Below are 18,624 nucleotides of genomic sequence, written 5' to 3'. Positions count from 1 at the left end.
GGACTGGAATAAGTCAAACATGAGAGAGCATTAATCCAGTTTTACAGAGGAGGAGTAAGAAGCACAGTGCTTATTCTCTCTGAGACTCATTATATTCCAGAAAACATGTGGAAGCAGGCAGTAGTCTTTCCTGTACAAAAATCAAAATCTGAATATAGTATGAAGGACACTGATTTTTTTTTTTTTTTTTTAACTCCTTTAACTTTTAATACTTTAAGTCAAGATTCTCCATCCTCTCTATAAGACTATAACTGCCCTAAGTTTAATAACTGGATTTGAATTCATTATATGTGAAGTTGTTAATGCAAGAGACCTTTCTTAACCTTTTATGGATTTGTATTAAAAGAACATATTGGGCATCAATCTGTTTATTCCACAGTTCCTATTAACATTAATTTTTGTAAGACACTGCAAATTAAATGGTTTATATAATGCTTGTGGTAATAATTGGCCATAACTTTCTCTGTGTTGTTATCAATACAAGTCCTCATCATTGATAGTATCTCTTCAATTTCTAGCTTCTCCAACTACTTGCTTAGAGTAACTTCAGAATAAATTCCAGAGAATCCCTACTGCTAGATCTAACTTCTCCATGCTCATAAGGATTCTGTTTGAATTGTAAACTGAAGGTAAGGTCTGTACCATCAGATGATTTTTTTTTTTTTTTTCCCTGTGTATTTAGGACTAATTCAAGTCCCAGTGATGTGAACCTGAGTTTTCTTATTGACTTCCCAGTGAGGTGGATTAAGCCCTTAGGCAGTTCTTCTAACTCTGGTTCTCTAATGCCTAGTGCAGAAACTAGGAAGAATTAAAGTGTATCTCATATTACTATTAACCATACTCAACCAACTCAATGAGTATTAACCATACTCAACTCAACACCAGAGTTGGAATAACTGTAAATGTATCACTCAAGAGGGAAGAGGTAGTAATTGCAGCTCATGGTTCCCCCTTTCAGGAAGGAAACAAATTATTAAATTATTAAAAATGGCAAATAAGCTAGCATTATTCATTCCCCTTTTTTATATTAAATTCTAGAAAGAAAAGTAGTGGTCACCATAAGAGAGACACTGAAGTACTCAAAGTACAAACCCATGCTCCTTTATACTACTTCAAGTCCTTTTCTTAATTTTAGACCCTCTAAACTTCAAATCCCATAATGTTCCTTTATTTTGATGTGGCAGCAACTTGCTGTCATCCTGATAATTGCCGTCAGTAATGATGTTCTTTCTTCTTGATGAGAATGAGAGGGAAATAGATGAGTAAATTACTCTGTATGTCACTTCCAGGCTCACAGCTTAAACTCGTTGATTCCCCTTAACCACAAGAGTAGAGTTAAAAGAAAAGAAAAAACAAAAACAAAAGCAAAAACAAAACAAAACAAAACAAAACAACAACAAAAAAAAAACGGGAAGAGTATGGTAATATGTTTGATAATATGTTAGATGTTGGTTTTAGCAGTAAGCATATGTGAATTTCCTTAGTGCACTTAACTTTAAAAATTCAAATCCAAAAATTGACACCATGGTTACCCTATCCTTAAGGAATATAAAATAAAGGACTCTATGAAGTGACAGGTACTAGCTGCCTCAATCAGTCAATAGTAATGAAGTTTCAGTATCTTTGTATACTTTAAAGAGGTATATTTGCAGTGCAATCTGATAACCAGATTCAATCCTTATGTCACACTTAAATTTGCAAGGCCACTGCCAAAAGTGAGAACACGGAAATCTGAAGCCTATCCTGTGAAAGGGGTGATGATCCAATTCAGATTTATAAAGGCAAACAAAGCAGTTATATAAGCTGCCTCCCTAATACCACTGTAAGTTTACTCAAGGCATCTTCTGCAGTCCCGTGTCTTCTTCAAGAAGCATATAAAGGAAACAACAAATCTTTTTTTTTTTTTTTTATTCACCAGTTAAGTATTATGCTAAGGTGAATGCATTAATTGATTTCCTACATAATCTCAAGGGAGCAGACAGAGAATCAGATTACATTCCAAACTTTAATTGGAGAATTCTAGGTTCTCATAAGCAAAATGTTAAAAGACAAAATTAAATCTCACTCTTTCTGAAACATGTAGTACCAGTTGCCTGTATAGTTTTGAAATACTTCATCTGGAAGAGACTAGAAAGAAAAGGTTTTCTCCTATGTGAAAAATGCCATATAATTTCTTCCAACTGCCTTTTGGAATTGAAAATTCAGGAACTCAGAGCTTCCCAGAGCTTAATGGGGAGTTTCTGTCAAAGGTATCTCAAAATGAGAGAGGCAGGAAAGCAGAGATTTCCAGAGATAATGTGCTTATATGAAAAGCTTGGACTACACTGCTGACCCTGCATGAAGATAGTGTTGAACATTTGGAGTCTAAGCAGGGTCTCTGAGACAAACTTCAAACAGAACCCAAATTTTTAGGTTGACCAAGTATTCCACAATCTTCTGTTCCACTTTTCCAGTTCCTGAATTTTGAAGATTTTTTGGGGGATAGAAGTGTAGCTGCATAGAAGAGCTAGCCAAGAACATATCCATGCCTTTCCAAAGCAAGACAAAATACAGGAGCTTGTAAGAGAATGTTCATTTGCATGTGTACCATAAAGGAGAGTTCATTTTTTTTAATTTGATGTGTGTAAGGAAATTCAAAAAATACAAGGCTTTTCGAAATAAGTCAACACATTTAACCAACAAAAAATTCCTCGTATTACATTTGGTTTCATGAACATTTGAATATCAATGGGTTGCTGGTAATTCATCAACTCTGTAACACAATGTTAAAATTATGATTGTCGAAGATATTATGTCCAAATATAGACATATGTCAAGGGACAAAACACATTCAAGTTGGCAAAATATTAAATACAAAGAGAAACTCAGAAAATATATTTCAGGCAAACTGAAATTATTTTGCATTTTGGGCTTTAAAAAACATTAAACTGTCATGGTGAGAGCTGTAGATTTGAAACTACTAAAGAGATTTTTTTTCCCCAAAAAAGTGAAAATAAGTAGCATGATATCCATCATCTCATAGGCATCAGGAAATGATGCAAGTAGAAATGATAGAAACAGAATCATTTAGGTTGGAAAAGACCATTGTGATCATCAAGTCCAACCACAAACCTTACTAAACTGACACTAAATCATGGCCCAAAATGCTACATCTACAAGTCTTTTAAATACCTCCAGTGTTGGTGACTCCATCACTTCCTTGGGTAGCCTGTTCCAGTGCTTGACAGCACTTTCCATGAAGAAGTTTTTCCTAATATCCAAACAAACCCTCTTCTGATGCAACTTGAAGCCATTTCTTATTCCTCTACCACTTGTTATTTGGAAGAAAAGACCCACCCTAATCTCACAACAACCCCCTTCAGGTAGTTGTAAGGAGTGGTAAGTCCTCCTTTGAGCCTCTTTTTCTCCAGGGTAAACGACCCCAGCCCCCTCAGCCATTCCTCACAAGTTTCATGTTCCAAACCCTTCCCCATCTCCATTGCTCTTCTCTGAACATGCTCCAGCACTTCAATGTCTTTCTTGCTGTGAGAGTCATGGAACAGAACACAGGATTTGAGGTGTGGCCTTACCTTGCTGAATACTGGGGGATAAATACTGTCCTGGTCCTGCTGGCCACACTAGTGCTGGTACAGGCCACGATGCCATTGGCCTTCTTGGCCTTCTGGGCACATGTTGGATCATGTTCACCTGGTGGTCAACCAGCACTCCCAGGTACTTTCCTTCTGAGCAGCTTCCCAGCCACTCTGTCCCACAGCCTGTAGTGCTGCAGGAAGTTGTGATCTAAGTGCTGGACCTTGCACTTGGCCTAGTTGAACCTCATTTAAGTGGCTTTGTCCCATTGATCCAGCCTGTCCAGATCCCTCTGCAGAGCACTCCAGCAGATAACACTGCTGCCCAAACTGGTGACATCTGCAAATGACTGAGGGTGTGCTCAATCCCCTCTCAGAATATTTAACAGGACTAACCCCAAAACTGAGCCCTCAGGAGCCCCACTAGTGATCTGACCACCAGCTGGATGTAACCACATTCACCAGCATTTTTCAAGCTCAGCCATCCACCCAATTTTCTACCCAGAAAACTGTGGATCTGTCCAATCCCTGAGTAGCCAGTTTCTCCAGGAGAATGGTGTGAGAGAGTGTCAAAGGATTTACTAAAGTCCAGGTAGAAAACATCCAGAGCCTTTCCCTCATCCACCATGGGTATTGAATTGCCACGTGTCGCTCGTCTCTGTTGGAGCTCCCAGCTCCATTTTGCCCAGGCTAGCTCAAGACGAGCAGCAAGACAGAACTCCCCTGGGTCCTAAAAACCTGGGAGGTGGCGGAGGGCTTTTTCCCCTTATCACGAGAGAGAGACCCCATTGGCGGTGGAGGAAAGGAGCCAGACTTGATCCGGAGGAAAATCCAAGGTCTTTTATTCAGCCTTTGTTCCGTCCTGTTTGGGCTTCTGCCCCAGACTGCAGCCCGAATTAAGTCATTCTAGACCTCATGTGTCTTGGGCTTATATGCAGGGGAGGGGCTAAAGAGGGACAAACCAACACCCAATGAGGGATAAGGTGGGAGTGGAACAGGGTTGGAGGGACATTCAAAGGAACCGATGGGGAACATAAAGGGAGGAACCTCCTCGGCTCTTGCCCTATCATTCGATGCCTTTACCCGAACTCTCCAGAAGCTGGGTGGAGCAGCCGAATGACAGACAGGGCCCATAGAAGGGGACTGGGAGGAGTGTGGGAGGATGGACAGGGAATTGGGGCAGGGATAAACCTCAAGATATTACATTTTCCAGGAGAACAGGGGAGTGCAGGACAAACCATTACAACATAAAACCCAAAATAAAAATGAAATACAATATGAAAACAAATAACACACAGCAACAGCCATGGACAGGAGATCTGTTTGGTCACACAGGGCCTGCCTTTTCTAAACCCATGCTTTCTAGGCCTGAACACCTGGTTGATCTGTACATGTTATGTGATAACGTTTAAGATGATCTGCTCCATTCCTTTTAGTGACACTGAAGTTATGCTGATAGGTCTGTAGTTCTCCAGAACCCCCTTCCAACCCTTTTTATAGAGGGGCATCGCACTCGCCAAACGGCAGACTACTAGGATCTTTCCAGTTAACCAAGAAGATAATGGAAAGTGGTTTGGTGAGCATTTCTGCCAGCTTCTTAAGTATCCTTGTGTTGATTCCAGCCACCCGAGACCTGTGTGTGACTAAGTGGTATAGCAGGTCACTGACCATTTCCCCATGTGTTATGGGGGTTCATTTTGCTCCTTATGCCTGTTTTCCAGCTCAAGGGACTGGGTACCAGGAGAACAACTGCTCTTACCATAAAAACTGAGGCAAAGAAGTACCATTAAGTACATCAGACCTTTACTCATCTTTTGTCATTACATTTTTTCTCCCATCCAATAATCAATGGAGATTCTCCTTAGCCCTCCTTTTGTTTGTGATGTATTGATAGAAATATTTTTAACTGTATTTTTTAGCCATAGTCATATTTAAGTTCTGCGTGGGTTTTGACTCTTCTAATTTTCTCTCTGAACAACCTCACAACATCCTTTTGTCCTCCAGAATTGACTGCCCCTTTTTCCAAAGGTCATAAACCTAGAATTTTGCACATTCAGATGTGGTTAATCAAGAGCCATGGTAAGCAGTTGCCTGGGACAGCAGTTTGTATCTGTGGTGTGATAGGCATTGGTAACAATTAAGTTACAGCTCACTATGGAACTTTATTATGTTGTGATGGAAGATTCTGATTTCATTTAGTATCAACAAATCTTTGTGTTGGTATGATTGTGTGTATGCAACTGCTTGGATAGCAAATGCAATTAACATCTACTGGTGTACAGACTGGAAGACAGTAATGCATTAGAACTGAGAAACTGTGGATCACTAAGAATTGAAACTGTTCTCATGTAAATTTTTATTTCTTTTTCATTAGAAGGTAGTTTCTTTATTTCATCCGTATTACCTTTAAATGAAGTGCCTGGAGGCTTTTCACATCTGAAATTCCCGGGGTTATTTTCATAGTTATTCATAAACTACTACTTGTGCTTGTTGCTGTAAGATATTAAGATTCTTTAACCAAAAAGACTTCCAAGCCTATTTAAGCATGTAACAAGCACTAATGAGTACACTAAGTCGACTGACATGCTTAATTTAAAGCCACACATAACTGATTTGCTAGTAAAAATATGTGAGCATATGGAGTTGTACAGTTTTCCAGTTCAAAATTTCAGTACGAAACAGCTCTGAAAAGTGTGTTCTCTATTAACAGAGAAAGAAAAGATATAAAAATATTTCCTTTTCTTCCTTGTGCCATCACCATGTCTCCAATAGGTGGTGAGTAGTTGCACCTTCCTCTAAAGTCTGTTTCATAACTCTAAGCACTACATACACACTTTGTATCATTACTTTTTTATTTATTAGTTTTGTCTTTTTCATCCCAAAAGTTATTGTAAAGTTAGCCTGTGAAAAATAGCTGCAAAATTCAAGACAAAATTGGCCAAAGTTGTAAATCAAAGATTGCTCTGATTTCTGATACTTTAAATTATTTTCTATAGAAAAGAGCAGTTGGAAAATTATATGCAGGATTTCATGCAAAATTTTGATTAAGAATTATTCATTTCAGACTGTTTTGTTTTGTTTTGTTTTTACCAGTCTGACTGAATTTAACCTAATTTACTCAGGACGATAATAAATCTCTGTACCCAAATGCATTGGCAGGTTGAGTGAGAATTTGTGATTTTTTTCTGTACACTGGAGACAAATTCCTACTTTTGTGATTTTTGAGGAGTATATTAGTTACTCAGTAATAGGTTTCTGCAAATGGTTGAAAAGGATCCAGGACACCGAAGACTTTAACCTCTTTTTTCCCATTAACACTGGGAAGTGTTCTTTTGGTTCTGTGCCATGTGGTAGCATATCTGTGACCCTCAAGTCTTTCCCAGTAGGGCCCTCATGCCCTGCTTTAAATTTCAGTGGACATTGATTTTTGCAGAGGTGCATCCAGCTACCTAAAGCCAAAGTCATAAATTTCAACTTAGTTTACAATTGTACATAAAGAGAGAGGAAAGAAAGGAAGAAGGAAAGGAAAGGAAAAGGAAAGGAAAGAAGGAAAGGAAAGGAAAGGAAAGGAAAGGAAAGGAAAGGAAAGGAAGACAGGAATTCAAGGAAAGGAAAGAAAGGAAAGGAAAGGAAAAGACAAGACCGTTCCCTTAAGGAAAGGAAAAAGAAAGGAAGGCTTCCCTTCCATTCCCTTCCCCTCCTTCCCTCCTTCCCTTCCTTCCCTTCCCTCTACCCACTTACAAGGAAAGAAGGAATGGAAGGGAAAGGTGGTTTGCATCAGGTATGAGAACTGCTCAGTTGATTATTTCATGTATATCTAATTGATCTAACATTAGTTATGGTGATTAGGCCAATCTATAAAAATTGATGGAAAAGAAAAATTTGTCTCTGCACAAAATTTATGAAAAGATAATCATTAGTTTTGCTGTGATGTGAATTCTCTTCAGAGAGGCTGCAAATCTTTATGAACTTTTCTTGGTGCCATGTTAGTGAGTATTTTTTCTCATTAAGTTTTTGCCATTGAATTACTTGTTAATTTTAAAATAAGCAGTTGACTAATTTTTTTTTTTACTTTGTTAATTATTTTTTAATTATTTTTTGTTTATGTTAGGCAACTGCACTACTTTTATTGTCTAAATATTTTGATGGAATTATGGCTTAATTTAATCACAGAGGGATGGTCACAACCGTAAGTTATTTAGAGAGTAGCATAAATAAAATTATAGACCAGTCAGTCTGACCTCAGTACCTGGCAAAATAATGGAACAGTTTCTATTAAGTGCCATCACACAGAACTTACAGGATGGCCAGGGTATCAGACCCAGCCAGCATGGGTTTAGGAGGGGTAGGTCGTGTTTGACCAACCTGATCACCTTTTATGACCAGGTGACCCACCTGGTGGATGAAGGGAAGGCTGTGGATGTTGTCTATTTGGACTTCAGCAAAGCCTTTGACACTGTCTCCCATTGTCTCTTAAATAAGCTGGCAGCTCGTGGCTTGGACAAGAGCACTCTTCGCTGGGTTAGGAATTGGCTGGATGGCTGGGCCCAGAGAGTGGTGGTGAACGATCCTGCATCCAGCTGGCGACCAGTCACCAGTGGTGTCCCTCAGGGGTCTGTGCTGGGGCCAGTTCTGTTCAGTATTTTTATTGATGACATGGATGAAGGCATGGAGTCTTTCATTAGTAAATTTGCAGATGACACTAAGCTGGGAGCGTGTGTCGACCTGTTGGAAGGACGAAGGGCTTTGCAGAAAGACCTGGAACAGTTGGACAGATGGGCAGAATCTAACAAGACGAAGTTTAATAAGTCCAAGTGTCGAGTCCTGCACTTTGGCCACAATAACTCCCTGCAACGTTATAGGCTGGGGACAGTGTAGCTGGAAAGTGCCCAGGAGGAAAGGGACCTGGGGGCGCTGGTGACAGCAGCTGAACATGAGCCAGCAGTGTGCCCAGGTGGCCAAGAGGCCACCTGGTCTGGATCAGGTCTGGTCTGGCCAGCAGGAGCAGGGAGGTCATTCTTCCCCTGCACTCGGCAGTGGTCTTATACACACCTCAGTGCTGTGTCCAGTTCTGGGCCCCTCAGTTTAGGAAGGACATTGAGATGCTTGAGCACGTCCAGAGGAGGGCAACGAGGCTGGTGAGGGGCTTGGAACACAAGCCATATGAAGAATGAGTGAGGGAGCTGAGGTTGTTCAGCCTGGAGAAAAAGACACTCAGAGGTGACCTTATCACTCTCTACAACTTCCTGAAGGGTGGCTGTGGTCAGCTGGGGGTTGGTCTCTTTCTTCAGGCAACAACAGACAGAACAAGAGGACACAGTCTCAAGCTGCAACAAGGGAGATATAGGCTGGATATTAGGAAAAAGGTTTTCACTGAAAGAGTGATAAAGTACTGGAATGGCTTGCCTGGAGAGGTGGTGGAGTCACCATCCCTAGATGTGTTTAAAAAAAGACTGGATGTGGCACTTGGTGTCATGGTCTAGTTGAGGTATTAGAGATGGGTTGGACTTGATGATCTTGAAGGTCTCTTCCAAACTAAAAAATGCTGTGATTCTGTGATTCTGTAAAAGAGATGAAGAGGAAAGTACAGATAAAATTCCATGCATTATTACCCATGTGTATTTTGTAAAGATGTTTTTTAAGTCTTTGTTACAATAGGAATTGAAGAAATGAATGAACCTTCAAAAGTTTCATAAAGAGTTAGAATAAATATTTTACTGATCAGATGAAGACTTTCTTGACAAGAGATTTTGAAAGGTATAAAAAGAAAAACTACATTTGAAGTATTTATATTAAGTGAGAGAGGACAATCCAAGCAAAGTTATTTAGAAAAGGGTGAGTTTGTTTTTGTTTTGTTTTGTTTTTTTTAGCAATGACTATTGGATTTCATTCAAACTGCCCCCTTTAGAGTAAAGTACCATCTTTTAGATTTATTCTGTAGCAAATATACAATACTGACGGAGGGAATTTTACTGATATCTTTCTCTCTAAACAGTTTTACTTAATACAGGAGCACACTAGAAAGAAAATACTCAGTTCTGTATGTAGAATTTTCTGCTTCATAGGTCTGTGACTAAGCACCTGATCAGCAAACACTGAAAGTTCCCTTGGATGTTTCTGTCTACTTTTACTTACACTGAACAGAATAGGATCTTCATTTTTGCCTTTCAGTAGTGCTAAATCCTCCAATAACTCAATTAAAAGATGATGGTAAGGTAATTCACCCTGTGAATTACAGAGGTACTAGAGAGATTAGGTTATTTAATCTAGGAGCTGTTGCTGGCAGCTAAATTTTCACTACAATGAAGTTTCATTTTGATGTGTTTTATTGGAGGTCTGTTTTAACTGCCCAGAGAGCTAAACATGAGATTCCTTTCACTGACTACAGAGGCAACATGTAAATAAATAAAATTTGAAGATTCAGGTCGAATACCATCATATATATCTTGGGTACTACACTTCGAAGTTGGAAGGTTTCTGGAATGTTGTGCAGATGTGCTGAATTTGATGTGGAACATAGATTGGCCCAGAAAAGAGAACAAAATAATATTAGAAATTATTTTGTGACCTTGAAGTTAATGTATTTGTGCATATATTTTATTTGAGGATTATCAGAGATAGAATTTATATAACTTTACAAATGTGTAACATGATATCCAGCTGGGATCAGTTTAAAATTTGACAGTTTGTGTTTATTCCCAGTCATGATAAACTATGGAGTCTTTTTAGTAACTACATATTGCAGCTTGCTTTCCCTCAGATGCTAAGACTCATGGAAATAAGTTCTTATCTTATAAATATTACATGAATTTAGGTAGCAGCAAAATATTATTCACTTGGAAAATGCCTATAACAATCTTTTATTTTCATACTTTTGTACCTATGTAATAACAATAATATGGTAATAATTTACCAAGCATCGTCTCTGATAAAGATGCTTAACTCCACTCTCCAGTTTTCTCTTCTCTATCCATACTCTGCAATATGTTTTGAAATTATTTAATCCAAACAGATATCTCAGACACCTTTCTATTATTTCTTGCATTTAAATTTCAATATCAGTATCATTATTGACTTCCAAAAACTGGTTTTGCTTGAAGAAATCAGTAATCCAACAGGTTGCCTGCCTTAAAAAAACCCTATTTTTTACCAAGATAAAAAAGTACCCCAGTGGGGTATTTCTCTTTTTCATCTTGTTTATTATGGTGGAATGCACATTTGGAATAAATCAATAAGTAAAATTGTTTATATATAAGAGGAAAATGCACTTTCTTTTGAAATCCATGTGTTAATTGCCTTTACAAAGTGTTTTTTTGTCACATGTTCATGATTCCTTTCATAAATTATCCTAAGACTGCATCTTAAATTGTAGATCTCCAAGTGTTTAGCAATTTACATGTACACAGCAGAGAATGAATGTCTACATGTGCATTTATACAATTTTTCTCTCTCCTCTTCCCCACTGAGATATTGAGAGTTATGCAACATGTTAGAATGAAATAATCCAGTTTTCTGGGTGGCCGCCTTACTTTTCCATCAGTTGTACTAAAAATAATGTCTCTTGAAATGGAAGCATTGTGTATCTGTGTCAATTACTGGTTATATTCTTCTGGCCTCATGCTGAATTCCGTAGGAAAAGCTCTGTGTTCATTGTGGAAATAAGGCAGGAAAAACAGAACATGAGGATATTTTTAGAACTTTTTTTTTAAAATTTTCAGTTGATTCTCTGTGTTTCAGAGTGGCTAACTTATGGGGGATAGTACAAGGTTATACTAGACCTTTATTTAGGATGATCTTTACAAGTTACTCATGGCTTAACACAGAACCTCATAAAGCAAAATAACTGAAACCTCTTAGAAATGAAATGTTGCATTTGTCAAATAGATGGTTTGAGCACCAATAATGTGAAACCTTGAAGGAAAGATTAACAAAATAACCTAATGAAAACCACGGATCATCGTCTTCCAAATGGATCTGCACTGGTGGTCTCTTTTATAGGTACATCTATACGGGTACAGTTTCTTGTCCTTTACACACACGTATATGTCTTCAGTTTGGGGCCATATCTTGTATTTTCTCTTGAAGGGGGGAAGAAAAAAAAAAAAAAAAAAGGCGCTACTGTATTTATCTGTCTGTGCATCTTTTTTTTTTTTTTTCATTAGGCAGATAATGCCTTCAGAGTTCTGTGTCTCCAAAAAAAATCTGATCTCCACACAGTGGCATTGATGAGAGTTAGGAAAATGATTACCAGTAAAAGATGAAGCAGTAGAAAGATAGTATATTTGACATAAAAGTTGCTTTTTGGGTTTTGAGACTGAAAGTCATTTTCAAATGAGGGGCACAGTATCATAAGTTTGTCTCTGAGCAGATATTTGGTCTCACCTTGTATTTTGTGTTTTAGGTTTTTTTGTTTTGTTTTGTTGGTTTTTTTTTTTTTTTTTCCTTTTTTGTAGTGCATTTAAATAATTTTTCTTGATGCTTGTTTTGTTTAAATAAACGTGTTTACTGGGCTTATTATGAGGTTGCTGTGAGGTTAGGCGGTAATACAAATTTTAAAGATTTACTAGGAACATAAGTTTACTGACCTGTGTTTAATGATCAAGAGCAATGATTTATCTTAACAGACCTCAATGATGGCTGTTAAGAGTTTTTTAGTGGTAAGGATTCAATGCAAAATCATGCTTCTGGCATTCAACAGTCGCTCTCTGTCCTGGTTTGCTTTTGCGATGTCACTCAACATTGCTGTGGCTCCTCTTCTCACTGGGACAAAGTACCCTGAGAATAATATTCCCGACTAATCTTCTGACATTCTTATGTTTCAAATATTCTCAGCATACACAGGCACTCCTGGGTTATGAAATGAAACCCTCAAAACATGCTGAATCACCAACCACACAAGCATGCTGCAAAATTATGCTTTAGCTTACACTGATTAAAATTGGTCTCATCTAAACAAATTAAGGGGTCTGATCTCTCATTCATATTCATGGCTAGTTCTCATTAATGCTAATAGAGGCTATGTGCATACATGGATGGGAGAACACACCTCTGAGGCAAACTGTACAGTTTCAGTTTGGTTTATTTCTGCAAGAGCCATGAAACATTCAGTGTTGAGTATTTTAATAATTTAGAGAAAGTTCAAAGGGGAGAAACTCAATACTGTACCTTTTCTTGTAGCTTATTGTGGTAAACAAATAAAACAATACACCTTATCTCTGTAAGTTGGGGGGCAAGTAGTTCTTTTTACCTGCTACTGGCTTTTTATAGTGCCTACTAGCAAAGTCAGTTTTATATGCATGTTTTCAGGCAGAAATAAGGAAAAAAACAAAATCATTTATGCTAAAAAGTTTCATCCTCCCAAAGCACTGGCACATTTGTTTATTACAATGGGATTTTTAAACTTTTTAGAGAGATGTCTCTGCCCAATTAAGTTGCAAACCATACGCTGAAGTCAAAAGAATGGATGTTATTTAACAGTTAATATGGGGGAGAAAGTGAGTAATAAAGAAATATTAAAAAAAAGAGGTGTGTGGGGGGTGAGAAGGTGAGTGACAGAGAGATTAAGTAGAAAATATCACCACTCCCATTGATCCTCTTCTACCAGTCTTCTGGGTGGCTCCTGCCAAACATAGAATTCAGTGGATTAATATCGGTTCAGGCCAGGTGGGAATGTCCAGGTACCTTCCCTGATGGAGGGCAGGGGGCAAGTTTGACACTCTTGCAAGTGGTTGTGGATCTGCAGCATCACTTCACATCACATGCAAAGCTCTGATTCAAGGCATCAGCAATGAGTCTGGGGAAAAGTTGGGGGGGTCTTTGATGGACTATGACACCTTCTAAGCTGCCTCTCATGTGAATATTCCATGCATATGGCCTTCCCAGGGTGAGGGAGTTTAAAACTGAGACAATTTGTGTAAGGGAGGGTGGGTATTCACTGCCTCTCACCAGAGGTTATGCCATATATCCAAAAAACCTCTCTCCCCATACTCCCTGCCCCCGAAGACAGACAGAGCTGATTTTCAGGGTGGTGCTGGGTTTTGGCTCTTGTTCTTGATACATTCTTCTACCTCAGCCTTATTTACTTCTCCCTAAATCTGAGATAAATGGACAATAGTGTCACATTTATCTTACTTCAAGTTCCACTAGGTACTTAAACTCACAGTCTAAATTTTCAGTCCAGAGACATATTCAGGGAGGTGCGGGCTTTGATGGCCACACCTTCTTTATACAGTTTTACCATAATGGGCAAGAAGTCCTTCATAATAATGTTTAAGACATTAACAGTAATTAAAGTTTTTCACAATATTAAATCTCTTTTACAAATTGTAAATACCATTTACTCTATTTGAGCATGTTCTTGTGCTACATACAGCATATCAGCTGTAATGTCATCTAAAGAATTCCCATGATTTAGTCCTTTCATATTCACTTAAGTGTTCTCAGAACATATTCTGTCAAAACATTTTAAATATTTGTATAATACTGTAAAAACAGTGTTGTGCATATGTTATCAGTCAGCAGATTAATTAGCATTCTTTACAGTCTGAGCTACAATGGGTAGAAGAGGTGCACATTACAAGCTCTGGTGCCTCAAGGGTCTTCATTTTCTGTATTCAAGGGCTTTGAAACAAGCAAAAGGCTGTTTTGCCTTTTTTTTTTTTTTTTTTTTTTTTTTAATTGGAAGAATTGCCAAATAAAATCTAATTCATTCATAATTACTGAATACACATGCTTACATAAACACACCAATCACAGAGTTTTGGCAATGCTTGTATTTTTGCTGCTTTCATAAAGCTCAGGATCTAACCTGGACTGTAAATTCCTCCATGCAAGACTTCAAAAAATAGCCACATACATCTCCACAATTTTGAAGTGCCTTTGTGTGTACTACTACTCTGAGCCTAGGATTCTAGTGTAAAAATAAGTCACTGGACATGATGGAGATTGCAAAACTGAGTATTTTAGAAAATTGTCATGGGTGAGGTAGACACAGGAACAGAACTACACTGCTTAGTGACATATAAAGTGAAAGGTATTTGTAAGTGGAATGTGACCACTGTGCAATGTGACCTCCATGAAGGGCTGTTGTTATCGCAGTTTGTTGCTTCCTAACACAGTTGACTGATGTAAGTAACCAATGCCTTCATTGGTGGCATCCCCATTTCCTTTTTCTTTCTCCATAGCTATAGTCATCTGGACATTGATACCTAGGTCAGTTACTATCACCTCCTGGCTTCCTCCTCTAAAATGTCTTACCTGGACACAAATTTGTTATGAATTCATCTTTTGTTTCTTTTCTGTGCCTACCTAATCATCAGAGCAGGTCAAGTGTAGTCCAGAGTTTTGAGGAAAGCCTCTCCAGAGAAACTGTGCTTGGTTTGCTTTTATAGCACATACCAGAGTCATGTAACAGTTCAGGCTGGGCACTAGGCAAATTCAGTCAAGGTCTCAGTAATTTCAGTGGTGTGGTGGTTTAACACCACGTAGAAATTAAATTACAAATAAGCTACTTGCCTTCCCCTCACCCCTTCCAGTATGAGAGGGACAAAGGCAGAGACTCTGGGTTGAGATAACATTTTACTGAAAACAAAAAGCAATGGAATAAGAAAAGCACAGTAAGAGCAACAATAGCATTAAAGAATAAATTCAAAAAGAGAATGTGCTTTTCCCACAAAAAAACCCCCAACAACATAAAATGAGCTCTGTCTGGCCTCTGGGACAAGGACAAGATGGTGGCTGTTCCCACGCTGCTGGCTGGCTGTAATGGTCTTAATTTTAATGAAACCGGGCAGAAACACCAATTAATGTGGAGGGTTTCGTATTTATTTATTTTAGTTTATTTAGTTTAGTTTATTCCTTTTCTGTGGAAGGGACAGATTAGGAGAAGAAAACAAAACAAAACAGGCTTAAGCTTAAAAATAAGCAAAAATATTTTTATTAACATATAATAGTTTTATTAACATTTTTCATTCAAAGAATGAAAAAAAAAAAAGTTGAGAAAAGCAAAACCTAAACTAAAACAGAATGACACTTTAAAACACACTTCTCTCCTCTTACAATTAACTTTCTTATTAAACAACATAGAAAGGCACAACTTGGGATTTTCAGTCAGTCTCACTATTTAGACATAATCAGTCATTACTTTAGGAGAAGAGTCTTGCTAAGTTTCTTTTTTTAATGAAGACGTTTGCCACAAGACAAAATAGTCCAGTGCTCCCAATGTCACACATCTGCTGCTGCCTGGAGTTTTTGCAGACTGTGATGTTCTATCAGCAAAGCTTCTCAGTGTATCTGGGGTACTATTTACGAATACTTCTAGTCTAAAATCATCTTTGTCTCAAAGGGTGAGACCTCCTTTTAACTCAGGAGCAGGGGCTTTAAAGTTCTCAATTAAATCTCAATCCCATCAGTCCTCAATTTTGATTAGAATTAGCGTTCTCCCCAGCAACACCAAGATACTACAAAGAACAGTTCATTTCTCCATCTTTTACCTTAGAGAAGTCTGGTTAAAAATGTCCACTTCTTCAATCCTATTTCAGTCTTATTAATTCTTTCACTTCTAATCCACTGACTTCTTTCGGTGTCTGTTCTACATACCCTCTGTTTTCTTTCTTCTTTCTCTCAAGGAAGAGTTGTTCTTTAAAAGCTCCAAATTGTTAGGAAAGGGTTAAATTTGCCTGGGCCTGCAGGGGCCATGTGCAAGCCCTGAGCTTCATGATGCTGAAGAAAATGCAAAGCTGTGCTGATGGAGGAAGCTGGTAAATGTCCTTTTTTCCACCCCTCGGTCTCATCCAGGGTGGCTCGGCTCAGAGTTGTTATGGAGCTGCAGGTTTTCTTTCTCTGCTGCCAGCGGTGATTAAGCTGGGCCCTGGTCTGGCCCCTCTGCCGCGGTCCCAAGCACGTGGCCAGCACTGCCGAGCTGCAGCCGCCTCTCTTCCCTGCCGTGGCAGGGGAAAGGGGCTCGGCCGGCCCAGGCCCTCCCTGTGCGGGCAGCGGCCCTCAGAGGCCCGGCTGAGCCCGGCCCGGCCGCACAGAGGGGCAGCAGGGCCCAAACTGGGCCAGCCCGCTGCCCAAAATGTTACCTCATGGCTGATTCCAAAGCGAGAGAGAGAGATCTGCTGCAGATTAGAGTTTTTAAATGTCCTTTCCAAAGTCACATTGACATCCTTATTGGTCAAACCAGTTGTCTTGGCTAGCTTTCTGATAAGTCCCTGCCCTCCCCCTCCAAAACCACTCCACAATCCTGGCAGGGAAAAACATCTCACATTTCTCTATAACCAGAAAAAATAACTGTGCCAACCCATGATACTGGCCCTGTCCCCAAGCCCAAGAAAATGGAAAACATGACGGCCGGCCCCCTGCAAGCTCTACTATCTGTGTCATGCCTTGCTACTGCTCTGCTGCACTCGGGCTCAGGCTCCGCTGTGGCCATGCCTCCGCACTGCGCTGTCTCTGCTGGGCTCAGCCATACCAAATGCTCTTCAAGAGTACATCCCACAGCCACATCTTGGAGGAACGGGATTATGGCGGCAGAGGATGGAGTCTGCAGGGCTCATGCTGACCACCTTCCCACTGGCGAAAGGGAAACAAAATGGCAGAATTTCCGGGGTGTGCAAACCTTTTCTTCCAACCTCTTCTACCACATCAGCGGCTTTCAGATAGGTTTTACCCCTTAGCAAGAGGTTTTACCCTTTGAAAATTAACATACTTGTGAACTTGGTCTGAACTTGCTGATCTGGGAGGGAGGCTTTTAATGTGCTTCTGATCAGAAAGATGCACAATGAGGAGATACTTCACTTCCCTGTTTCTTTTAACTTAGCCCAGCTTGTAACTTGAAACAGTATAATTTCTTACACACCAGAGTCATACAGACAATTTTGAAAGGCTTGGGATTTTGAGTTCTTAATTAACATGAAAAATGGAGTTTGTTTTTTTTTTTTGTCTTACATTAATCTACAAAGGCACCAACTTCCATAGATTAACGGAAGCAATAATGTGTCTGAGTAGAAGTGGAGGCTTTGAAGCAGAGTTCTGCTCTGTAGAGTGCTTCATGATCAGTGGAGCATGGGGTCACTGTCAATCTTAATAATTTTAAAAACTGAAATTAAAACCTTTGTGCAGTAAGAGGTGAATAATGCAGATTTGAAACACAGTAAATTGCTTCCATAGTATATGATCCAAAAATAAAGCAGGTATTTTTCTGTAGAAGTTTAGGGTGTGTTCTGCCAGAGGAAAGACAAAGAAAAATCCATTATTTTGACAGAATGTGAATGCTATGTTGGAGAATATTTTAGTTAGGAAAATTTAAAAAAAAGTAAAAATGCAGGTTTTGTAATGTGTGTTTCCTGCAAATGTGTCAGACCTATTTGCAGCTTAGACCAGAGATCTTTGAAGCAGGTTTACCAAGAACTAGAATGGTGCAGAGAAAGAGAAAGTGGCAGAGTTTGTTTTACAAGGTCAGCCAGTCCGTGACTTTTGTGGCAGAGGAAGGAGGTTACCAAAGTAATTAAGGTACAAAAATTAAAACCAAAATTAATTACTTAAGATGAAGAAGAGACACTAAGTACTTCCATTTGCTTTGTGAATGTGTTCTGTGGTGCTGAACTGCCACATGTGGGACATGCCATCTTCTGTCTCAGGGACATCTCAGGAGCATTTCCTCTGATTTAACATGCCTGATGGGCTGTCAACATATTCCCTCTCTTCCTACATCTGGGATGGTTTTAGGTAGATCCAGCTCTTTGCTATCATATTCCTGAAGGTTGCTTCTAGTCAGTCTCTTCAGATTTCTACTTACAATTACAGAGAGAGTACGGTAGGGCTGGTTTTGTCTGGGAATTACAGGTTAGAAGAGAATTAAAGCTGAGTTAGGCTATAAATACACATATAAGTTCTTTTCTGATGCTGGGAAAAAAAAAAAATAAATACCCCAAACCAAGGAAAAATTCCAAACAAAACAAACCAAAATAGGCATAATTTTTCAGTTTTCCTTTTCATTATACATTCTTTTTCTCATATTCTAATTCTCTTCTCTAACATTTGTCTGTATACTGTG

The 18,624-nt window shown here is 39.0% G+C and overlaps 1 protein-coding gene across 10 annotated transcripts in view; it reads left to right on the top strand.

The window, feature by feature from the left end:
• Nucleotides 1-18,624, top strand: part of LOC120758783 (cadherin-12) — a 578,611-nt gene that overhangs the window by 360,141 nt on the left and 199,846 nt on the right. Inside the window, exon 1 of one of the 10 annotated variants that reach the window (XM_040077475.2) lies at nucleotides 603-629. The exons of the other annotated variants lie outside the window; for them this stretch is intronic. The gene's annotated coding sequence lies outside the window, so the exon portion shown is untranslated. Of the gene's footprint in view, nucleotides 1-602; nucleotides 630-18,624 lie in introns of those variants that run through there. 10 annotated transcript variants of the gene reach the window in all.

The sequence above is a fragment of the Hirundo rustica genome, chromosome 1, assembly GCF_015227805.2.
Source record: "Hirundo rustica isolate bHirRus1 chromosome 1, bHirRus1.pri.v3, whole genome shotgun sequence".
NCBI lineage: Eukaryota > Metazoa > Chordata > Aves > Passeriformes > Hirundinidae > Hirundo > Hirundo rustica.
The sequence above is the reverse complement of the archived record's forward strand: the minus strand, read 5'-3'. Positions and strand labels throughout refer to the sequence as shown.